Raw genomic sequence first — 24,057 nt, forward strand, 5'->3', positions numbered from 1 at the left:
TCTCTGTTTCTTTCTCTCTCTCTCTCTCTCTCTCTCTCTCTCTCTCTCTCCCTCCCTCCCTCCCCCCTCCCCCCCATAGTCTCTTCCCTTTAATGGCATCTTTCTCTTTATTAGAGCTTACTTTGATCAGTGTGCTAAATTCCCCTATGGATTTAACTTGCCAGTCAATAGAATACTCCCACCTTTAATGGATTCTTTCAAACTCCTTTTCTATTCTAACCCTATTATTCTCCCAAATTTATTTCATATTTACCACTCTTAGTGCCTATTTTACCTCTTTATTTTGTCTATAACCTCTTATTTAGGAGAAGAAGAAGAATAATTTATTTTTCTCTCTATCCTCCCTCATCAGCTCTCACAAGTTTAATTAACATCTCTCTTGAGTTGATTCATAGAGATGCAAGTATAGAGATACTTAGAGGTACAAATATAAATATATTGATATCGTCAATATAGATATGTCTATGGCTATAAAAATAGATGAGAGAGACAGAGAGAGAACTATACCTCCAACTCCAGTCTCTCTCCTTCACTCCACATCACCAACTATCCATTGAACATTTCATAATACAACTAAATGGCACAAAATCAGACTCTGTTACAAGCTATATGACCCTAGGCAAGTCATTTAAAGTCTATTAGCTTCAGTTTATTCATATGTAAAATGAAGTGGAAAGGAAATGGCAAAACACTCTAGTATCTTTTCCAACAAAACCCCAAAAGAGGTTACAAAGAGTCGAGTGACAATTAAGAATTAACAACAATTAGATATCCCATATTCCACAGACTCATCAAATTCAACATCTCTAAAACAAACCAAACTCCCTATCATTCCCCAAAACCCATTCTTCTACTAAACTTCACTATTTAGGCAAGAGCACTAAAGTCCTTCTAGTCTGTCAGATTTATAACCTTGGCCCCTTTCTCTTTTCCCAATGTATTTTTGTATCTTCCCTGTACCTAGAAGTGTTTTGTGCATAGGAAGAAAATAATCAAGGACTGTGGCAAGAATGATAACATGAGCAGCCCTTTTTGTGGTGGCAAGGAACTAGAAACTGAGTGGATGCCCATCATTTGGAGAATGGCTGAATAAATTATGGTATATGAATGATATGGAATATTATTGTTCTATAAGAAATACCCAGCAGGCTGATTTCAGAGAGGCCTGGAGAGATTTACATGAACTGATGCTGAGTGAAATGAGCTGATCATTGTACACAGCAACAAGATAAAGTGATGATCAATTCTGGTGAATGAGGCTCTTTTCAGCAATGAGATGATTCAAGCCAATTCCAATAGACTTGTGATAGACCCATTTGCATCTAGAAAGAGGACCATGGGGATTGAATATGGATTACATCATAATATTTTTACTTTTTTGATGTTTGCTTTATTTTCTTTCTCATTTTTTTTCTTTTTGATCTGATTTTTCTTATGCAGAATGTGGAAATATATATAGAAGAATTGCAAACAAATAAATAAGACAGAATAGCATGTCTTTAACCTATCTTGGATTACTTGCTGTCCAGGGGAGGAGGAGAGGCGAAAGGGAGGGAGAAAAATTTGGAACACAAAGTTGTATAAAGGTGAATTTTGAAAACTATCTTTGTAATTAGAAACTAAAAGGCTATTATTAAAAAAAAATTTAAAGAAACATAAATTCAAGGGATAAGAAGTTATCCTGGATCTGGTGTTTAAAAACTTTTATCTATAAAGTTGGATGTATATTGAATTTGCAGGTAATACCAAACTAGAACAGGTAGCAGGATAAGAATTAAAAGTCACCTTGCTAACTTGAGAAGTATAGACAAACAGAATGAATATTGGTAAGTTGAAGTGTGGAGACTTACAGTAAGAAAGAAAAAGCAAACGCTGTGGAAGGACAAAAGGGTCATGGTGGAAAACTATCTGAATTGGGAACAGAACAGTGAAGATTTAGGTACAAGTATATACTGAAATGATTAATGGGAGCACAAAAGGTAGCCATCATAAAGTCAAAGTATTGAATGCTAAATTGTCTTCTGAGTTTCATGACTACAAAGAAAAAAACACCAGTATATTCAAATGACTGAAAACTTGGCAAATAAGGCCTTAGAGAAATTTAAAGACATTATTCAGAATGGAGAAACTGAAAGACAAGAACAATTTAAAATCAGGTTTTTAAACACATAAGTGACCCAAGAAAAGGACAAGACCAAACATATTTAAAGGGGAGAAATTCGAGATTTAAATGCAATTTTTAAAATTCCTAAAAAGTGAAGGATAATTACATTGAGACCTTTGGGGTTGTTCAATTACCAAATTACTCCCCAATTAAAGGATAAAGGGAAAAAATGAGAATGAGATTCTAATACCTTTGGAATGTCTTAGATAGAATGGTGTCTCCAGATACTAGAATAAAATGGATGAATTTGAAAACAGATGGATAGCTCCTCTATGTCTATGTTGAAATCTAAGTTTAAATTCCAGACCTTCCAACAAAATTTAGCCCATTAGATTCAGAAACATCTTCAGCAAGTTCCCTTGGATAGGAGAGAGAGGGGCACAGTTTTCTTTAGGTTTAGGGTTTCTTTTGAAGGTAAGGATTAAGTGACTTGTCTGGGGTCACACAGTTAAGAAGTGTGTATTTGAGGGCTAAGAAGGCTGTATTTGAACTCAGGTTCTTCTGACTTCAGAGCCAGTGTTCTATCCACTTCACCACCTAGCTGTCCCTATAAGGTACATGTTTTGCTAATCCTCCATAAATCACAGGGCTTGCCCTGGTAATTGCTTTATCTATATTCACAGAACTGTTATACCCAAACTTAACTCAGAGAAAGGAAAAATTTTCCAATTTCTTTCATGAAAGCTATTGTGTATATTTCCATATCCACAATTCATATTGTTTTGGGATTTCTGGTTATTGGGGAGGTTTTTTTGGCTGAGGCAATTGGGGTTATGTGACTTGCCCAAGAAGTGTCAAGTGTCTGAGGCCAAATTTGAACTCAGGTCCTCTTGACTTCAGGGCTGGTGCTCTCTCCACTGCACCAATTAACTGCCCCCACAGTTCATATTTATTTTATAAAGAAAATTGAGACAGGGCAGCTGGGTGGTAAATGGATGAGTGCCAGGTCAGACATTAGCTGTAGGACCCTGTGCAAGGAACTTCACTTTGTTTGCCTCAGTTTCTTTATCTGTGAAACGAAATAGCAAACAACTCTAAGTATTGTTGCTATGAAAACCCCAAATGACTCTCACAGTCATATGTGACAGAAAAATAACTGAAGCACAAAAACCTTCCCAAAACATAAATCCAAAATTGTCACATCCCTGTGAAATCCTTCAGTGATTCCCTATTTCTTCTAGGATAAAATGCAAAGTCATTTAAAACTCCTCACCATATGGCTCAAGCCTACCTCATTAGGATTTCCCCATAACTCCCCATCACACATTTTGTGTTTGTCACCCATCTTACCTTCCCCAAATTCATAATTTCACCTCCTTTCCCCATACCTTTGCCCACACTGACCCAGATCTCTGGAATATATTCCCCTCTGTCTCTTAGAATCTCAGACATGCTTCAAAGCTCAGCTCATCTGCCAATGGCTGCAAGAATTCTTTCCAATCCAACACCCTCTGATTCTCATAAGCTATGTCTCTTTTTTCTCAAATAGTCACCTATATCTTTATCTGACTACATGTTTTATACTCTTGCCATTCTCGTCAAATGCGAATTCCTTATAGAGCCAAATTCCATTTTGATTCTCCACAAGTAGCATAGTATTTTACACATAGTAGGCATTTAATACATGTCCTTTGAATTCATTTCTCAAAGAGGGTTGTTGACATCTAAACAAAAGACATATCCATTGTCAGCCTAAGCTTGAAAAATCTTTCATTTGAACCTTAAGACATAATGAAAGGGATGGAGTCAAAGATAATCCCAGAAATTTTGTACAAACTGATATAAAGCAAACTGAACCAAGAGAATTTTTGAGACTGACTTCAATAAAAGAAAACCATTTAAAAAACATAAAAAAATCTGATCAACATAGTAATTAATGATTCCAAAAAACAAATGATAAACCATACAAGCTTCCCATTTAAGTAAGAGTGGTGATAAACTAGAGGTACAGAATGAGATGTGTTTTCAGACCTGGCTAATGTTTATACTTAACTTTGCTTAATCATGCTTATTTGTTACTAGTTATTTTTCATTTGTGTACTATTTTTCATGGTTATATTTGGGGTCTTCTTAGTAAATATATTGGAGAGTTTTCCTTTTCCAGCTCATTTTACAGGTGAGGAAACTGAGGCAAACAAAATTACTTGGTATGGGTCACACAACTAATATCTGCAGCTGAATTTGGAATCTGGAACATAAGTCATCCTGACTTCAAGTCCAGCACTAGCCATTGTACTACCCAGCTGCCCATTTGTTATGAGAGAGCTTTTTATTCAAGAGGAAAGTATAGGGAGGGGATTGTGTTAGCTCTTCCCCCAAAAAGGAAGAAAATAAAGAAAAGGGCATCAACAAAATTTTAAATGGTTTGTAGAGAACAAAAAGAAGTTCAGAAGTAAAGACAAATAATATAGTTTTGGAACTATCATATTGAATTTATTATATATTTTAAAAGAATATCTAATTCAGATTTGTGGTTTCATAAACAATTAATTTTCTGCCTTTGGTATATAAAAATGAATATAGTTGTTTCCACTTGTTATTTAATACTAAGAAAAGAAAATTGGCGGGGGTGGGGTTATGAGGAATGGGGGACAGAACAGCTTTAAAAAAGAGAAGAAGAAGCCATTCCATTCAGCTTGATAGGACCTGACAAAATTTGAGCTTTCCTGGCTCAGTCATCAAGAAGCCTGAGGTCCCTAAACACTACAGAAAGGGGACTTTACTTACTTTTCTTATAATCTAATTCCTCTGTCAACAAACTGCTGGCCTCTCTGAACAGCTACTATTCCAAGTTTTTGTAATTTCCATTCAAATTAGAAGCAAAAATCTGTTTGCTCTGAGGAGTTGGTAAGCAAGATTAGCCAAGAGAAGTCAATGCTTGAAGGGAATTAATCAGTTCTGATTTTTAAAGGAAAAAAGTGAAGCTTGTGTTTACAATCTTTTAAATTTATATAGGCCTATCAGTTTCCAAGAACTACACATAAAATCTCCATTAATGTTACATAGATTGCTTCAAAGGGTCATTTTCTGGTCAATAAACTATCTCATTAATTCCTTTCTTCAAGTGTCTAAAATTCTGGACCAAAACTACAGACAAAATAACATTATTTTGAGAATATGAAAATAAAATCAGAAGTGCCATAATCAGTCATTTTAATGGACAGGGCAAGCTTCATAAAATGTACTGAGGATCAAGGGAAGGTAGATAGGAAATAAGCCTTAAAAATTAATTTAAGAAAAATTCATTTAGGTGTGGGACAAAAAGCAGAGGAGGAGAAGAAGGAGGAGGAAAAGGAGGAGGAGGAAGAGGAGAAAGAGGAGGGGGAAAAGGAGAAGGAGGAGGAGAAGGAGGAGGAGGAGGAGGAGGAGGAAAGGCCACAAGGATCCAGGAGAAAATAGAAGACCATAAAAAAAATTAATCCTTGATCACCACAATGCCACCTCTGCTGGTAGAGAAAACAAAATAAGCAAATTGGTAGTTTCCAATTTTAATGAATTGTTCTTTCTTTCTCAGTTCTAAATTCAGGTACTCAAGGTGTACTCTAAATTTCTGGGATAAAACCCAAGTCCCCTTGGCCCACCTATTTTCGGTTCTGATATGGAATTTCAAATAAGATTTTGACTGGATTCATTTTTTCTTAAAGGTAGCATCTTAAAGAGCTTCTTAAACTTTTTCCACTAGACCCCTTTTTGCCTGAGAAATTTTTATAGGATCCCAGGTATGCAAATAAAACATTTACTGATAATAAATCATAATTTATTTTAAAATAATTCTTTGGTATATACATGTGTGTATATATAATTTTACCATCTATTAAAGATGAAAGCAAATTTGTATACCAATGAGATGGATGTGCTTGTTTATTTTTACAAAAGAATTAAATCTTGTAATGATAAATGTTGGAGAGAATGTGAGAAAACTGGAACATTAATACATTGTTGGTGGAGTTATGGACTGATCCAACCATGCTGGAGAGAAATTTGAAACTATGCCCTAAGGAATATCAAATTTACATCCCTTTAATGAAGCAGTGTTTCTACTAGGCCTGTGTCCCAAAGAAATCATAAAAAAGAGAAAGGACCACATGTGCAAAAATGTTTGCAACAGCCCTTTTTGTAGTGGCAAAAAAAATGGAAACAGTGATGCCCATCAGTTGGGGAATGGCTGAATAAGTTGTGGTATATGAATGTTATGGAATATTATTGTTCCATAAGAAACCATCAGCAGGATGATTTCAAGAGTCTTGGAGAGACTTACATGAACTGATGTTAAGTAAAGTGAGTAGAACCAAGAGAATATAGTACACAGCAACAAGATTATGTGATGATCAATTCTGATGGATATGGCTCTTTTCAACAATAAGATGGTTCAGGACAATTTTAATAGACTTGTGATGAAGAGAGCCATCTACATCCAGAAAGAGGAATATGGGAACTGAATGTGGATTAAACATAATAATTTTCATTTTTTTGTTGTTATTTGCTTGCTTTTTGGGTTTTTCTTATTTTTTTCTTCTTTTTGATATGATTTTTCTTTTGCAGCACGATAATTGTGGAAATATGTATAGAAGAATTGCACATGTTTAACATATATGGTACAAGTACAATACAATTACAAGTAATACAATATATTTTAAACATGTGCAATTTTTCTATACATATTTCTACAATTATCATTGCTGTCTAGGAGAGGGTGTGAGAAGAAGGGAGGGAAAAAATTTGGAACACAAGGTTTTGCAAGGGTGAATGCTGAAAACTATCTTTGCATATATTTTGAAAATTTAAAAAATTATTATTTTTTAAAAAGAGCTCAATCTTGGTGGAATATTTGATACTGAAGGACATTGAGCATTCAGAAACTTTTTATTGTTGCCAAATTTTTTGCAACCCTCTAACAACCCTATTTGGAGTCAAATTTAATAAGCTTTGGAATAGAGGACAGAAAGCCAGCCTCCAAGACCTGGATTGAAGAACCATCTCTGACCCATGTTGACTGTGTGATCCTCAGCAATTCACTTACACTCTCAATGTAACAAACACTTCAAATCATAAGTTTTAAAGATGTTACTGACCTACATTGGAAGACGGGGTTTCCTCACTAGAGAGTTTAATGATAATGATAATGATCACATATATAATGATAATATGATAATGATAAATGATGATAATGATAAAATCACAGATTCATTCCCTATTCCTAATCTTTTCTTACACAATCGTTGTTTTTATATTCACTTCTTTTCCAGATAAATGTGAATTTGTTTCACTTTTACCATGCACAAGCTACTTACATCCAAAATTCCAAATAACAAATTAGCTTATTAACAAATAGTTGTGCAGTATGTTTTACAATTATATGTGACCAAAATGAACACAATAACTTCCTACAGAAAGTACCATTATCTCAAGCAAACTTTATCTTTCTCTTTCTAATTTTGATGATTCCCCTATGTTCATATGGCACTTGAGATTTTCAAAATATTTTTCTCACAACTACATGATCGGGCAGGCAAGTGAGCATGTTAGGGATGATACTGTATATTTCTACAGCACTCAGACCTTTCCAAATGGTTTCATGTCTATTGTCCCATTTAATCTTCAAAATCTTTTCAAACAAACAAGACCTGTCATTATTTTCTCCATTTCACAGATAAGGAAACTAGGACATGGGCCATTTAGGTGACTTGCTCTGTCTCACAAAAAGTCTTGAAAATTCACTTGGCATTTACTTACTGGGTCTGCACCCCAATCTTAAGTTTATTTGCAGCCTAAAAATACAACCACTTTGACTTAGAGATAAGGAAAAAGTTGTGTATTTGCAAAGCCTAGGGTAACCAAGCTTTCCATTAATCCTATCTTCCCTCAATATCATTTTCATTTTCTGCTTTTTCTCTAGGAAAGCCTCACTAATTCAGATCCCTTCTTCATTAGTTTAAGGTTTATTTTTATATTACTACCCATAAAGAAAGAACTTGTTAAGCAAGCCAATAGCTTCTAAAAACAAGGGAAGATGTGGGGGACAGTGGGAAAAGAGAAAATGGAATGTTTAAACTATTAAATAAAATCCATTTTACGTACTTAAATTTTTTACCCTAGTTGTTTATATGACATAAGATACTACTATTTACAAATAAATTTTCTCCATTCTAAAAAGCAAGAAAGTAATTAGTTTTAGTTGCCCTAAATACAGAAGGACATATTCCATGGGTAAGAAAAGCAAACTGGAAATGATGATAGAAAGAATCAGAAAAAAAATGAGTTTTTGATTAATCATATTGCTTTCTGAATCAGGATTTTATCTCTGAAAGTATTTAACCCTTCATTTTTAGACAAATAATCTTATTAAAATCAAAAAGTACTGAATCTTAAAAGGAACTTTAAAACAGTGGAATTTTAGACAATACTCCCAAATTTTGCCCAAATCAAAGTAAAATGTAATTGGGAAATTGTTTAACAAAAAATAAATAAAAATACAATATAACATAGGTAATATCATACTTTAAAACTAAATAAATATGTAGTCCACAGGGTTGCTTGTGTATCTACTAATTAGTGGTCCCAGTCTTCATATGAATTAAACATCAGTGCTTCAGAACAAGGGTTCTAACCTAGGAATCCCAGGAAAACAACAAATATTCTGCATTTTCAAGGAAAATGAGCTTATGTGTACTTTTCACTTAATTACACTTTGTCATTTCAGCTCTGTCTAACTCTTCATGACCCCATTTGGGGTTTTCTTGACAAAGATACTAGAGTGGTTTATCATTTCTTCTCTATCTCATTTTACAGATGAGAAAACTAAGACAAACAGGCTTCCGTGACTTGCCCACGATAATACAAGTAGTGTTAGAATCCAGATTTGAACTCAGAAAGATGACTTTTTCCCAACTCCAGAGCTAGTGCTCTATCCACAGCACTACCTAGTGCTAAATTTTACTTATCAAACTTCTAAAAGTTTATAGGAGAAAAAAAATTAGGAAAAATTGATTAAAACCAAGTAATGAAAATGGTTGTTAAGCACCATATAAATATTTCAAAGTGTTAAATACTAAATAACACTTCAATCATTAATGGATCTATGATTTTATTGATGTGATGTGAGCACCCTCTGCAAGAGAACAAATCACAATTGATCCCTCCATCCTTCATCCTGGACACAATGAAGCCTACACAATGAATTGGGGGCATTCCACTAGATCTCTTAACAATATATGGGCAGCAATCTCTCTCTCTCTCTCTCTCTCTCTCTCTCTCTCTCTCTCTCGCTCTCTCTCTCTCTCTCTCTCGCGCTCTCTCTCTCTCTCTCTCTCTCTCTCTCTCTCTCTCACACACACACACACACACACACACACACACACTGTCCTTGTTATCTCTTGTTCTCCTTTATGATCAGTCATCTCCTTTTCTTGTAATACATGCCTGTAATGATGTGCCACCCGACACCTAAGTATTGCCCTTCAAGTCACCTACAACTAATTCTTCAGACACTGTGGCATTTCATGACTTCAGACATATGGCAGGAGAAAACTGTTATTTTAATGAGGAATCTTAGTCTTAAAATACCCATGATGAAATTTCCTTCCTCTCACTATGGAAGTAGGGGGCTATAGCTACTATCAGATATGATCTTTATGTCAGTTTTGAAAAAAATGCTTTTCTTTGTCACAAGGAAGAGTTCAGTAAGATGGGATATAATGAAAAAGAATGTAATTCCCCCCCCCAAAAAAAACACCCAAAAAGCATCCACTCTTTTTTTAAGATAGAACTTTGTTTCAGGGAAGAGCTTGGAGTAATTAAAACCCTTTGCATCTTTCTCACTTGCAAACCAGCCTGATTTCTTCTTTCTAATCAATTCTAAACTTGGTTTGTCTGTTTGCAGTGTAGCTCTTTGCACTATCCAACAACTTATCTTACTCTAAATAACAGATAACCTTCATCCATTTGATTTTTCCTGCTTGGAAAGTTATGCTAAAGTGTTTAAAATAAATCTAGATTAGAACTATATCTCATCCACAAATTTGATCATCTGAAGCATTTTAAAATCTTTAGAAAAATCCCTCTTCTCTTACATTCTGCACCGAACAGTCTCAATGAAAATGTCAGACACCTTTGGTAAGCATATATCTCCCTGATTTATGCCTTATTTGATATTTATAATGAGAGTTTAAAAAATTTTCTCTATTATTGGATCTATCAAAGTCTTACGTGGTTTTAACTTCTGTGAGGGAGATACCTTATTAGAGGGAGAACTTTTAAGATGACACTTTGTTTTCTCAAAATGTTTTATGACAGTCAACAAACAATAGAGACAATAGATTCTTGTATAGTCTATTTTTTTTCAAGTGACTATATGATTGTTAGAGAATACTCTAAAAGTCTGCCTTTTCCCTTATCATCAAGAATGTTTATTACCTACATAGAGTTTTTCTATGACATGGTTTTTAAAAAAGGTATATAAGTCAGCAGCTATTAATGTTTTTCTCCATTATCATTTCATGTAGTGATGATATCTGTGATTTTTTTCTCAGAATTTTGAATCCTCCCCAATCTCAGAAATCTTCACAACTGATCCCTCAACATACTCAAAACTATATCACCACCAACGAAGATTGAATTCCTACTTGCTTTGGTTCACTATCTTTTCTCCTACTTTTCTTTAGTCCCTTTTCTATTTATTCATGGACACATCAGAGAAGGAGATATTAGCAGTTCAAATATGGTGGCTCTGCCATCAATGATGATGAAAAGAGTTGGTTATGAAAATATTAACATATCTTTTTTTATTTTTCATCTTTGTTGTCCACCATCCAATTTTAAGTGTTCTCAGGATTATAAATTAACTGAGACTCTGGCCACACTATTTCTAAACTATTTTTCCCTCCACTGTTTCTCACTGTTTTATTCCATAGTACTGCTCATAATATTTTATCATCATTTTCCATATGATTTTACAAACAGCTAAAAATATACTCATGTTGACTTTGGTTGCCATATCTTTCAAAGTTTTGGGAGCTAAGTATGTAGGTTCTTCATAATGATGATTTTTTTCTTCTAATTAAACTTTCTTAGAAAATGGTCTGGTCAGAATTTATGTCTGTTCTTGTATCCATTTGTCAAAATAGGTTAAGTTTCTTAATTGTATACTATGCATTCTTCTCATTTTTATTATCTTAGCCTAGGAATGCATTCTATCATTGTTCTTCTAGATATGTAGATATAGATAGATAAAGGATTTGAAAATAACTTTCACATTACAAAATCCAGGTATTTTCTGTATATTTCTGCTAAAATATAATCAGCTTCATTTTATTACATTATTTGTTTTTATTTTGTACAGTAGTTCCAACCCTCTTCTCAAAGAAACTATGTTATATAGAAGTGAAATTTCTATGTATTCTTTGACTTCCTTTGTTGCTCACTTTTGAGCCATATTTTACAGTATATTTTCTATCATCCATCGCATGCTCATTGTTGCATTTAAGCTACCAGATATTCAAGTAACACTAAACAAGTATTTAATTTAGAGTTCTTATCAAGTTATTCATAGAATTTCCATTCCTCTTCATCCTCTGCAACAGATGTTGGATCATATGCTGTAATTATCGTCATGGTGATATTTTCACAAATGTTAATCCTAAATGCTGTAATACAAGATAACCAAATGTCCCATGAAATGATGTCTCTGACAAGACATACAATAAAACCAAGTCATTTATTTGCCTTCTTTGAGCCATATTTCCATTTAGCTATAGCTTTCTTTTGATTTTATTTACAAAACTTTGTTATCAAAATGTAAATAACAATAATAAAGCCCTCAGAAATATTCTCTATTTTGACTTAAACAAGCAGAAAATATTCATGGTTTTGAACCCAACAATCCTCACACAACTTACTGAACTTATCATAAATGCCTATCCAATGTAATCTTTTAATTTTCACACAAAGATCTTAATACCCATATCTAGTAAAAGATTCATTAAATAATGACTAGAAATCCTTCTACTATTAGATTCTGCTGGTTTCTTAATAATGATAACAATGGCTATTTTACAGAGTCTTTTGTATTACAAAAAGTGTCGTGTTACAAGTAATTGGCACATGATCTTGTACATAGTGTTGTTCAATCGTTTCAGTTGGGTCAAATTTTTTGTAACACCATTTGGGATTTTCTTGGCAGAGATACTATAATGATTTGCCCTTTCCTTTTTCAGTTCATTTTACAGATATGGAAACTAAAACAAATCCGGTTGAGTGACTTTCCTAGGGTCACACAGCAAGTAAGTGTCTAAGGCTAGATTTGAACTCAGAAAACTGAGTCTTCCTAGTGCAGGTCCACTACATTATGGCATCACCTAGCTGCCCTTGCATATAGTAGGTGATGAATAAATATTTGAAGGGAGAAACAGATACCTAAGTTTGCCATGAGCCCTAGTTAATTTATAAACTCAGAAGAATACTTGAAACACCATTGATAAATCCACTAAGAAATGAAAAGCAGGAGTCTCAGAAATGATAGCCCACTCCTCTTGAACACAATGAGCCATGAACTAATCAGTCATTTCATAGAAACTAAAATGTTTATTCAAATTCAAATTAACTACTGAAAACCCACTGGCTACTAGGATATTGAGGGTATAGGGGGTGGTTGTGGGTAGAAAATTACGTTTTAAGAAGCTTAGATGAAAAAGTGTAAGGACAGGAAATCAACAACATATTTGGAATTCTATGGGAACAAATTAACAGCTAGAAGAAAACATGCACCTGGCAGGAAAAAATCCTTCAAGGAAATTATTGAGACATGATACATTTCCTGCTACAGCAACACGAGCTAGTTCATTCAACTAGTATCTCCCAAATTGTAAGTAGCTTTAAATATCGCAAGCGAAATGTTAAATTTAAGACATGGAATATTTTGAAACACCTTACTGCACTATTCAAATTACACCATATCCAGCAACAAATGCAGTGACATCCAGCATAAATTTCGTGGCTTCTCTGGAGTACTGATGTTCGCAAAACATGATAAACAAAATTATATAGGGGTAGATCTCATGTCAAATCTCTAATTGGATCTACAAAAAAAAAAAAAAAACATTACGTGAAAAATTAGACATACATAGTTCCTGTAAAACTCCATAGGAACAAAAGGATGAATAATCAAATGATGTTCTAATGGGATTTTCCAGACCTTATGGAACTTTGTTTATACTACCATAACAATGTTAGCGTGAAGTGATTTTTGTTGGGGCAATCTCATGTGAAATATGTTTGTACTACAATCCATCTTCCCCATCCTATTTTTAGTTCAAAGAGACACATCTTTAACTTAACTATCTTTGTATTCCCAACAATTGGCACAGTACTTTGCACATAGTATATGGTCAATAGATAATTGAATAAATATATTTACATATGTATAATACATGTATGTGTACACACATACACACGTGTTTTGTATACATATATTGTGTATATACAAACATACACACATTTACATATGTATGTATTTGCTACAAACCCTAATTAATCCCAAAGAACACTGTAGGCATTATTGAGAAATTCACTGATGAATAAAAAGCAATAGTCCTTGAAAATCAGGAATCATAAACATAGTGCTTAAAGAGCTAGAGAGTTTTCTACCCTTCCTTTCTGACACTTAATCAGGTGAAACTTTCCATTGACAAGTAAAGCAGAAAATGAAAGCTATAATCAATTGCTGTTAGAGTTATCTGGAAAATTGCTTCAATTTTTGATTGGCAAAGAAAATAACCACATTCATTTAACTTTATTTTTGTCCTAACAAAGCCAGGACATGAGGCTATTATGAATCAACTGGCAACTGGAATAAAAAAATTTTGTATTTGAAAATATCCAGGTTCCAGGAAGCCATGATAATATTACAAATATTCATTAATTTATTTTGAAACCTGATTTTGCAAGATGAGCTGCAATTTTTTATACCAAATACAGGAAATTTTAGATCAAGAGTAAACAGAGTAAATTTGATTTACTTAAATCAAGTAAAACAGTTTGCCTTTGAGCAAAAATTCATACAGTCACCTCTAATCCATATATGAACAGAAACTAAATATACTATCCTGACATTATCTCCACAGTTTCTGAAACTCAGTTTTATAGAATGTTACAAAAATTAATAGAATGTTATCACTAAGTACACATATATTAATTTACATAGAAAGCACCTTGAGCCAAAACCAAACAAAATGGAGATGTAATGAGAGATTAAAAAAACACTTGTTAAATTTAATTTAACAACAATAGCAACACACCTTACAGTTCTCTGATCCTAAAAATACAAACATTTCTGACCAATTGCAGTGTAGAGAATTCCAGGCACTAAGCCTTAAAAACACTTTAAGCAAAGTTACTCCAAGTTATCCAAGTAAAATAATTCCCTGAAGGCCTCCACCAGCAATATAATCTAACAGCATTATATACCATACATCTTTCCCCTACATACACACACTCCACCTTTTGATCAAAAACTATCAAATTAGATGTAATAAAAATTCTTAAATTGATTTTTAAACAACCTCATAAATGAAATTCTTACTTTAGCTTAAACTTTGACATTTATCAAGGATACTACATTCCAGGGAATAATCTTATCTCAATACATAAGTAATTGGGTGCATTAGCTTTCCTCTGCTAAAATGAAACTAATGCTAATTTTCCATTATCTTGAAAAACAATTAAAAATAATTACTGGATTATTACAAGCTTCTTATATTTAATGCCTATAGAGAACAGTAAAATTAATTGCTTAGACATGGCAAATATTGGGTATCTAGGATTCAATCCAATTCAATCTAACAAACATTTAAGTACCTCTATTCAAGTGACTGCGGCTACTAAGACAAAATATGAGATAGTCTCTGACCTCAAGGAATCTCTATTCTATTGGTAAAGTAACTGATAAAATCACCTTCTCTTATAAAAATAAAACACTTAAGGACCATCAATTATGTCAACTTCCTAAACAATTTATAAGTTATCAATCAATTATTTATTGTGTGCCTACTATGCAAGGCACATTTACAGTTGGTCAAGTTTTCGTGGAATATATAAGAGAAATATAAAAACCAGTCCCTACAAATTAGAAAATCAATAACTTCAACTAGTAAATCTCTAAAGATCATATAAAGACAAACATTTAGAACTTCAAAGGATAAGTTTCTTAATTCATGTAACAATAGACCAAAAAACTATTGTCTACCCCCAATAAAATCTAGTACTCCTTTGTTAGCAATGTCACTTTAAAGAGTTAATACTCCCAAAGGATGATTGGCCGACAAATAGAATGCAAGACTTTCATTTAACCAATGAAAAGTCAAAAAAACATTCAGTATTTGTTCCATAAACTCAAGAGGTAAAAAACTTCCTGATAAATCAAAATCCCATTTATATCCAGAAAACATTGCAAAAATACAAATTTTCCTTGATTGTTTCAAAATGACATTTCCCCTATAAGGGTTCAAGAAAATTATGCATAAGCACTTTAGATCTGATCACTCATATTCATTTAACATTTTCAGCATCACCCTGAACATACTGAGTTCATCAGCAGATGATTCTGAAATATTTTCTTTTTATTTTCCTTTTTCTTCTCATTTCCACTAAAGGGAACCAAAAACAGGGGGACCAAGAAATTTCTCCCAAGTGCTGTCCTAAAGAAACAAATTTATAACTGCAGGACCTTCTTTAGGGTCATTCTCCAATTTGACCTAGCAATTTCCCTTAACAATCAGTGAGTAGACTCAATTAATTTTTAGAAGTAGCATAGGGAGAACAGTAATTACAAAATGTCAAGAAAAAACCCCTAAGGCACACTGTCCTATAAAAACAAAGAGTCTAGGACAGGGAGGAAAAGTGGACATGAACTTAAAAGTATAATGGTAATGAGGTACATATGTAAAAAGAACTGTATTTGTTCAGAGAAGCTCAGTAAAGTTCATTGTAGGTTGAAACATCTGTATTGGTGATATTCTCTATACATTACACTGCTATCCATTCTTATAGCCACTATTTCCTTGGTTGCTACTATTTCAAAACAATTTAAGTTAATTAAAGAATATATTTTCTATCTTGTTCCCATATATGATGAATGGCTAGGAAAAGTATTAGACAGTAGGAAGCTAATAGCTTTAAATGATACTTAAATTAGATGAGTAATAAAAGCTTAAAGATAAACTTTCATAAAACTGAAAAATCCAGGTCCTGAGGAATTCCCCATAATTCTCTCCCCCTAAAAAAAAAAAAAATCTATATTTACATTTTAACCCAGAACTCCATGAACTTTCCCAGATCCAGTTTCCTGACCTTTCTGTTATGCTATGGCAAATTCCCTAAAAGGCATTCACTCAAAGAATAGTATAGAATTAAATGTCATAATATCTCTAAGGAGTTCTATAGATTTCCACATCTGGTAGGATGCTAACTATGTGCCCTTCTAGACCCAGAAGAGAGAAAAGCATTCTTCTCACCCAGCCCCCACTCCCAGTTTTCTCTGGAGCAGGACACTTCCTCCTGGATATCCTCCACTGTTCCTTGCAACCATGCTTTAAGATAGATAGAGAAAGGGAATTTTGTTTTTTTTATTTTGAAAGAAAAGGTACTTATGAGAAAAGGAGTGGCAAATCAACTAACCAACATGTATTGAACACCTACTATGAGTTAGAAATACAAAGAATGAAATAATCTCTGCCTTCAAAGAGTTTATAATCTAGTGGAGATTTACAAAGCAAGAAAGAAGGACCAAATGAGTAGTTTGAATTACAAGTGATCTACTAATTCAAAAGAGAAAAATTCTCTTACACTTGGAATTATCAGGAAAAATTATCATGGAAGACGTGTGACTTGAACTGAGTCTTGAAAATAAGATTTGAATAGGGGAGGATGGGTAGAATCCTAGACGGAAAACAGTGAACATGAAATCATAGAAGCAGGAAGGCACAAAGCATATTTAGCAAACAGCGAACAGACCAGTTTGGTTAGAATAAAGGGTGTGTAAGAATATTGGGTAAGAACATTACCCTTGTGGCAGAACTAGTACTATAAGGCGGGAACAACTGGAGCTGTCCATTTACAGTATATTTTAGAAAGAGAAATACTAAAGGCTTGGAGAACAAGAGCAGAGACTTGAAAATTCATTTAAGAGGCGTTTTTTTTTTTTTTTTGAAGTGCAAGAATTATATTAAAGGTTCAAAGAAAAAAATGAAAACCTTACAGTAACTGATATACTACTTTCTAAAATTCTAAGGCTTGGTCTACATGAGGAAGAATTGGGATATACCTGAATTGATAGACCCTCATGATCCTAATAAGACAAACACTATACACAAATATAATCTAATAATAAAAGATAGAAAGACGCCCCCAAGGGACTTTGTAAGTATCACCCATCTTAAACCAAATAAAATGGTTCTTCTTCTCTGTTTGCATTCAATCCTTTCTGAAGCTTCTTTGCCTACATATAAAATGTTCTTGCTGCAAAACTTCTAAGATAGGAGCACTTAACCTTCTGTATATGAATTTGATTTTATTACATATTTTGATAATTGTATTTCAGTTTAACTGATTTCTTTTGTAAGCCTTTATTTTATTATATACATTTAATATTATTCTGAGAAGGACTATTTAACCTTTACTATACTAACAGAGAAGTCTCAGTCTCTCTTCTCTCTCTCTCTCTCTCTCTCTCTCACACACACACACACACACACACACACACACACACACACACACTAAAGAATCCCTTTCTAAATAAACAAACTAGTTGTCATTTTCTATTCTCTAATGTCTTTAAGCTTTGGAATTTCTTATTTAAGAAAGAATAATCATACAGTGACTGTACATATGGAACTCAAAGTCTTTCATTTCTATGAAATCTCTTAGGATCAAATCCAGAGAAGTAATTCACCAACAATATGTTGAGTTCATGGTTGATACTCAAGAGAAAACAAGCGAATAATATTAATTTATTTGATTGTCTAAACACCTGATATTGGCTTTATCTTGGCTGTAGACTCTATATCCCAAAAATATTAACCAATTCAACTTGCTGACAGAATGAAGGCAGAAACTAAAGGCTGAAATTAAAGAAGATAGAATCTTACCAGAAGAGATGTCAACAATGTTACCCTCTCCCTATTTCTGAAACACAGCATTTTCACTTCCCTCTGAAATCAGGAAAATTTGCAGCTCTGAAATGAAGGAGGGATAAAAAAAAACTTTGCTGCTTTTTTTAAAAGCAGCATGTTTTCAAAGGCTAAAAGTTGCCTTAGAGATCAGGCAAAGCATTGTTTACATATAGTAGCAATTGATTTGTTTTTAAAAGGTTGGCTCAGAATAGCTTATTAGAAAAGGAAAGGGCCAATGGCATTCTATACCCATGCTAGCCTGCAATAAAGACAATAATAATTCATATCTCCATGTCACCTTAAAATTTCCTAAGGAGAACCTGATAAGATAAGCAACGCAAGTATGATTATCTCCACTTTACATTCATGGAAATTGAGAGCGCAAGAGTCTTGCCCAGTATCACAGAGCTAGTAGGTCTCAGTCATCACTTAATTCAAAGGTCAACATCCCTTTCTCCGAAATATGTCACAGAAAGAATAATATCCTAAATCCATTATATAATCATCAAGAAACAAATTTTATTGTTTATCCTAATTTCTTATACTCAAGAAAGAAAACTATAAGTTGTAGACCAATAATTGATCTGCACTGATGGAGGGAATTTACTGAAAAGAGTTTCCCTAAACAGATATAAACCTACCCTTCAGTCCCCTCTGCCTGAAACACAAACATACACACAAAATTGGTAGAAAGAAAGGGCATCATAGCATTAAGGATAGAACCATGTTTGATTTCAGGAAGACCCAGTTTTCAAGCACTGCTTCTGACAAATATTAGCTGGGTGACCCTCTGCAAATCACTTAATATCTCAAAGCTTTCATGTACATAAGATTCTGGACAGCAATTAAAAAGGGGATTTCCTCACTGGAAGTTATCCACATCAATCAGGTCACAGGTCTGAACCAAAATAAAGGGTGAAATAAAGAATATAGCAATAATGATGTAGAAAAAGTTCTGGCATAAAAGAACCCTATTTAGATTTCTCATACATAAAATGAAGTTGGACTACATGGTCAGTTCTAGGTCTATGATCCTAAGAATATTAATGATATACCTGTAAAGGTCAACATTTGTAAAAATATTGCAAAAATAACAACAACAACAACAAACCATATAGCCACTCAGCTTTAACAATTTTTCTGGACAACAAATATTAACTCTAATTTATTATTCCAAAGATTTTTTAAATGTTCTGTTTATAATAACAAGATATTTAACATGATCTTGGTTATCCAGAAGCAAAAATAAGAAAAAAAAGAAAAAATTTTCATGTATACTAATATGATTGTGCACAAACACACAATTTTTATTGTATCAACCAAATTCCTAAATGGTTTCACTGGCTTCCTTCAGGTCTCAGCCAAAACTTCCACCTTCTATAAGTAGTCTTTCCCAAAATCCCTTAATGTTAGCACCTTTCCTTTTTGATTATTTCCACCTGGCCATATAAATGAGTGTGTATGTGTGTGTTGTTTACATATAGTTGTTTCTATGTTCTCTCCCACATTAGACTGTGAACTTCTTGAGACCAGGGATTATTATTGTCTTTCTTTATAATCCAATTGGCACAGTGCCTGGACACTTAGTAAGTGCTCAATAAATGCTTGCTGATGTGATTTATTGAGTATGACGTGTGTTATAATTCACACTAAAAATAGTAATAGATAGTGGAAAATCCAGAAGTAAAGAGATGCTTCTTAAGGCAACTAGGGCATTGGAATTAAAGCAAAGAAAGGAAAAGATTCTGTTCACAAAACAAGAATAATGGTAATCTTGAGGTCAACAATGGGGTCAATGGCAGCAGAATAATTCTGATTTGAATGTTTAAATATACCCTCTTTCTATTGTTAGATGATAACAAATGAGCTATAGGTTCTGAAGATTCAGCAACAGGACAGAAGACAGTATATATACTCTAACAAAGGATCCAGACTATCCAACCTTATGAGAAAAATATCTTAAAAACTCAGCTTTGTTTAAGTAAGGAATCTGGAATCAGGTCCTCAAAAGATGTACAACATCTACAATACAAGTCTAATATGGCAAAATTTTCAAATGCAACACTGTTTTTAGTTTAGTATTCTCAATGGGACCTGCCCAGCTGGACTCATCCCTTTCATAACAAATTTGACTTGAAGTCACATGTGCACACGCAAAAAAGTTTTCTGAAGTTTTCTATATTATGCTGAAAGCAACATGAATACAACTGTAATTAGACAGTCCTTACATAAACCAGAAGGTCTATCATATCTGATAAGTGAAATAAAGCATCCGATAAAAGTGAGCATAGGCCTAGAAGGTTCTGAGTAACCAGAGTTCAGTGTGAAAACTATTCTATAGTAGTAGAGGCATAAAACTATTTTCATGGCTTCATTACTTGAATGTAAACATTTGTCATGAATTAAAGTTGTAGAATAAGTACTAAGAAATTACCATTGTCATTGTCAAAACAAAACAAAACAAAAAATATCTGGTTTAGAAGGCTGAAAAGGAAGACCTAGGTTGAAATTCTACTTCCAACAGTTATTGGCAGTAACTGAGGGGTGAATCACTTAACCTCTCTGAGGTGAGTTTCTTTCTTTCTTTATTTTTTCTTTCTTCCTTTTTTAGTTTCTTCATCTATAAAACAAAGAGGTTCAACTAGATGACCCTTAAGATCTAAATCTATGGTCCAATTATTAAAGTTCATAAATTCTGAATGACATATTTGTATACAGAACTTTTCAAACACAAACACACACACACACACACACACACACACACACACACACAACCCTCTTCATTTAAGCAGATTACATTCCTCTACTCTTTTCTTACTTGATCATAGATAACAGATTTGAGATCATATGAAAGTTCTGCTTGGTTCTGGCCACACAAAGTTGTCTGTTACAAAATAGCTCAGTAGATAAACCCAGAGCCTGGAATCAGGAAGAACTCAAGTCTAACCTAGCCTCAGACATTTATAAGCTTTGTGACCCTGCACAAGTCACTTAACCCTGTTTGCCTCAGTTTCCTCTTCTGGAAAATGAGCTAGAGAAGGACATGGTAAACCACTGCAGTATGTCTGCCAAAAAAAAAAAATCTTAAATTGCATTCCACTGAAACAACTCAACAGCAACAACAACTTATACACGCTCAGGAACAATAGCTAAGAATCTAACTGAAAAGTCTATTATGTTTCAAAATTTTCTTTTGTTTTATGTTAAGGAGTTCAGGTACCTTTTTTTTTTTTTTTTTTTACTAACATCTTTTTTAATCATTACCTTCTTTTTTATATACTAACATTATGTAAACTGTTTAAACTTAAATCAAATACAACACCTGTTACATAATCTAACCTAGGATGGATATAGTTTTTAAGAGAAAGAAAATGAAAAAAAATTAAGAGAAAATGACCCTAAAATATAAGTGAACCCCTTAGGAATTCTACACTCTGCTTCTAATTCTGCCATTAACTCACTTATTTCAGAAACTCACTTAATAGCACTATGCCTCGGTTTCTTTATCTACCAGATTAAGGGCACAATGTCAGTTTAAAGCTTTCCTTGACAGGAATCACTAAATAAATAAGCCCCATAATAATCACTTATGAATCCTACTGTTTAACATTAGGTGAAATGTTAAATTGGTTTAAACAATCCATTGCTTTTACAGGTTGTTACGATTTTCTCTCCTCACTTCTAGGAATTAATTTTGACAGAAGTCAAGGAGAATGTAAACCTGTGTATGTTCATAACACATATAAGCCCCAAACCCAAGCTTGTCTTTTAGCTGGCATCATTTTTCCTGGAACTGTCCCTAGTGGCTCAAGCCACTGAATCTAACAAGAATTAGCCCTTTCACTTTCTTTGCATTTGCTGTGAATGCTACATTTCACTTACCAAATGCACTCAAAGTGAGTCCCCTGAAATGAATGCTCAGTGTGCGAGGACCTTCTTAATTCTAAAGCTGGAATACCACCTAGGAACCTAGGAGAACGAGATAAAAGGCCATAAGCAAATATGGCTTTGATGAGACACCCACCTTCTTTCATCTCCCCTCAAATCCATCCTTTCTAAGTATCGTTCAGCTTTTTTGGATTTCCCCCCAGTTGTTGCAGACCTGAGTCCTGGGGCAGGAACCAAAGCATAGTAAGAGGGAGAACACCAAAGACGCTGATACTGCGACTCTTCCCTCTGCCCCACCCCACTTTGGAGCCGGTAGACTAGGAGCTAGACCGATTCTCGGCACGGTAATTCAATTGTTGCCTGCAAAGTCCAGCGCCGGGTTTCCAAGGCGCCTCGGGACCACTATTAGACCTACTGACTGGCACTTGACAGCTGAGGGCTTCTTCTACTCCCCCTCTAACCTCAGCACTAGAACCCGGGCTCCCACGAGTGAAAGGGAAAGGGGATCCGGGGGAGAAAGGGATACCCAAAGCTTCCTCCTTTCCCAAAGGACGAGGCGGGGGATGGGGGTGGGGATGGCTAGAAGGCTCCACTTCGTTCAGGTGTGTGGTTTCCTTAGCACTCTAAAGCGGTCTTGGTCGGGCAGTTACCCACTCCAGCCGCCCCATCTCATTCCATCCCTCGTCATCCCATCCCCCATCGGAGAGCGAGCTGCCAGGCGAGAGGAGGCAGAAGCAGTGGCCGGCTCCCAGCGGAGCGAAGCGGAGCAGCCTGCCAGCCTCTGCGCTCGTTCCCGCTCTGCAGCTGCTGCAGCCCAGTACACTTGTTGCTCTCCAGGGGAATCGGATCGGGGTAAGGGGCTGGAGGAAAAGCCTGAAAAGGAGAGAGCGAGCCAATTTCCCTGTACCTTGAACCTGTTCCTCGCCCACCTTCCTTCTCCCATGCCATCACCCCCCAAGAAACAACCAAGCCAACAGATGGAAACGCAGGTGAAGAAACTTTTTCTAGCCAAGGAAACAGTGCAATTTTCACAGCTCTCTCCAGGAACCTGTGGAGAGAGAAGCTGCCAGAAAAGTCAACACTTTACCTGTGAAGAGTCGGGGTACGGCTCACTCCGTCCCTTTGTCCCTCCCTAATCCCGCCGGGAGGGCCCCGGGGCCGGAGGCTCGGATGTGCTGGGGCCGCCCAGAGCAAACAGGCTCTCCCGGGAGCTGACAGAGCCCGGCCGCGGCTGGGGCATCGGAGGGAGGAGCCGAGAGCCCCGCAGCCCAGGCAGGCAGCGCCTGAGCCACGCCGCCAGCTGCTCACGAAACTGGTGCCGCCCCCAGCCCCGCTCCCCCCGCACTCCCCGCTCCCCGCTCCCCCGGGCCCGGGATCCCCGGGAGACTCTCCCCACCTCCAGGACCGCGGCTAGCCAGCCGCGGCATCACATGGCCCGGCCCGGCCCGCCCTCACTGGCTTCTCTCTCCCTCCCGACACCGGCTCCAAAATGAAACCTGAACCTGCCCCCAACGGAGGGAGCTGCGGAGCCACTGTTTCAGTGGCGACCACTGTGGGAGGAGGGCGGACACGGCCAAGCTCCCAGGCCTGCTGCTGAGGGAAGGAGTAGTCCCCAGCAGCTGGGAGGAGGGAGGGGTTCAGCTGCAGCCCTGGACCCTCCCCTATCCCCCTCAGGCAGCCAGACCCAAAAGACTGGTGCTTCTTCTTCCTGGTGAAAGTTATTTAGAAAGTTTGTCTTGTCGGGTGGTGGGACAGTGGAGGGGGGTTGGCAAGAAGCCAGGATCCCTTCTGGTGTCGCGTGTGACAAATCCAAAGCACCTTCCTTTTTCACTCACACTTTTCGCA

At 35.5% G+C, this 24,057-nt stretch overlaps 1 protein-coding gene across 4 annotated transcripts in view; it reads right to left on the bottom strand.

Annotated features, from left to right (window-relative positions):
• Positions 1–23,546, bottom strand: part of ARHGEF28 (Rho guanine nucleotide exchange factor 28) — a 352,261-nt gene extending 328,715 nt beyond the window's left edge. For all 4 annotated transcript variants that reach the window (XM_031966506.1, XM_031966499.1, XM_031966513.1 and 1 more), the window contains exons 1-2: positions 23,300–23,546; positions 22,207–22,293 (exon numbers count right to left, since the gene is read on the bottom strand). The gene's annotated coding sequence lies outside the window, so the exon portion shown is untranslated. The remainder of the gene's footprint in view (positions 1–22,206; positions 22,294–23,299) is intronic.
• Positions 23,547–24,057: the final 511 nt, after the last annotated feature.

Source organism: Sarcophilus harrisii, chromosome 1 (assembly GCF_902635505.1).
Source record: "Sarcophilus harrisii chromosome 1, mSarHar1.11, whole genome shotgun sequence".
Taxonomy (NCBI): domain Eukaryota; kingdom Metazoa; phylum Chordata; class Mammalia; order Dasyuromorphia; family Dasyuridae; genus Sarcophilus; species Sarcophilus harrisii.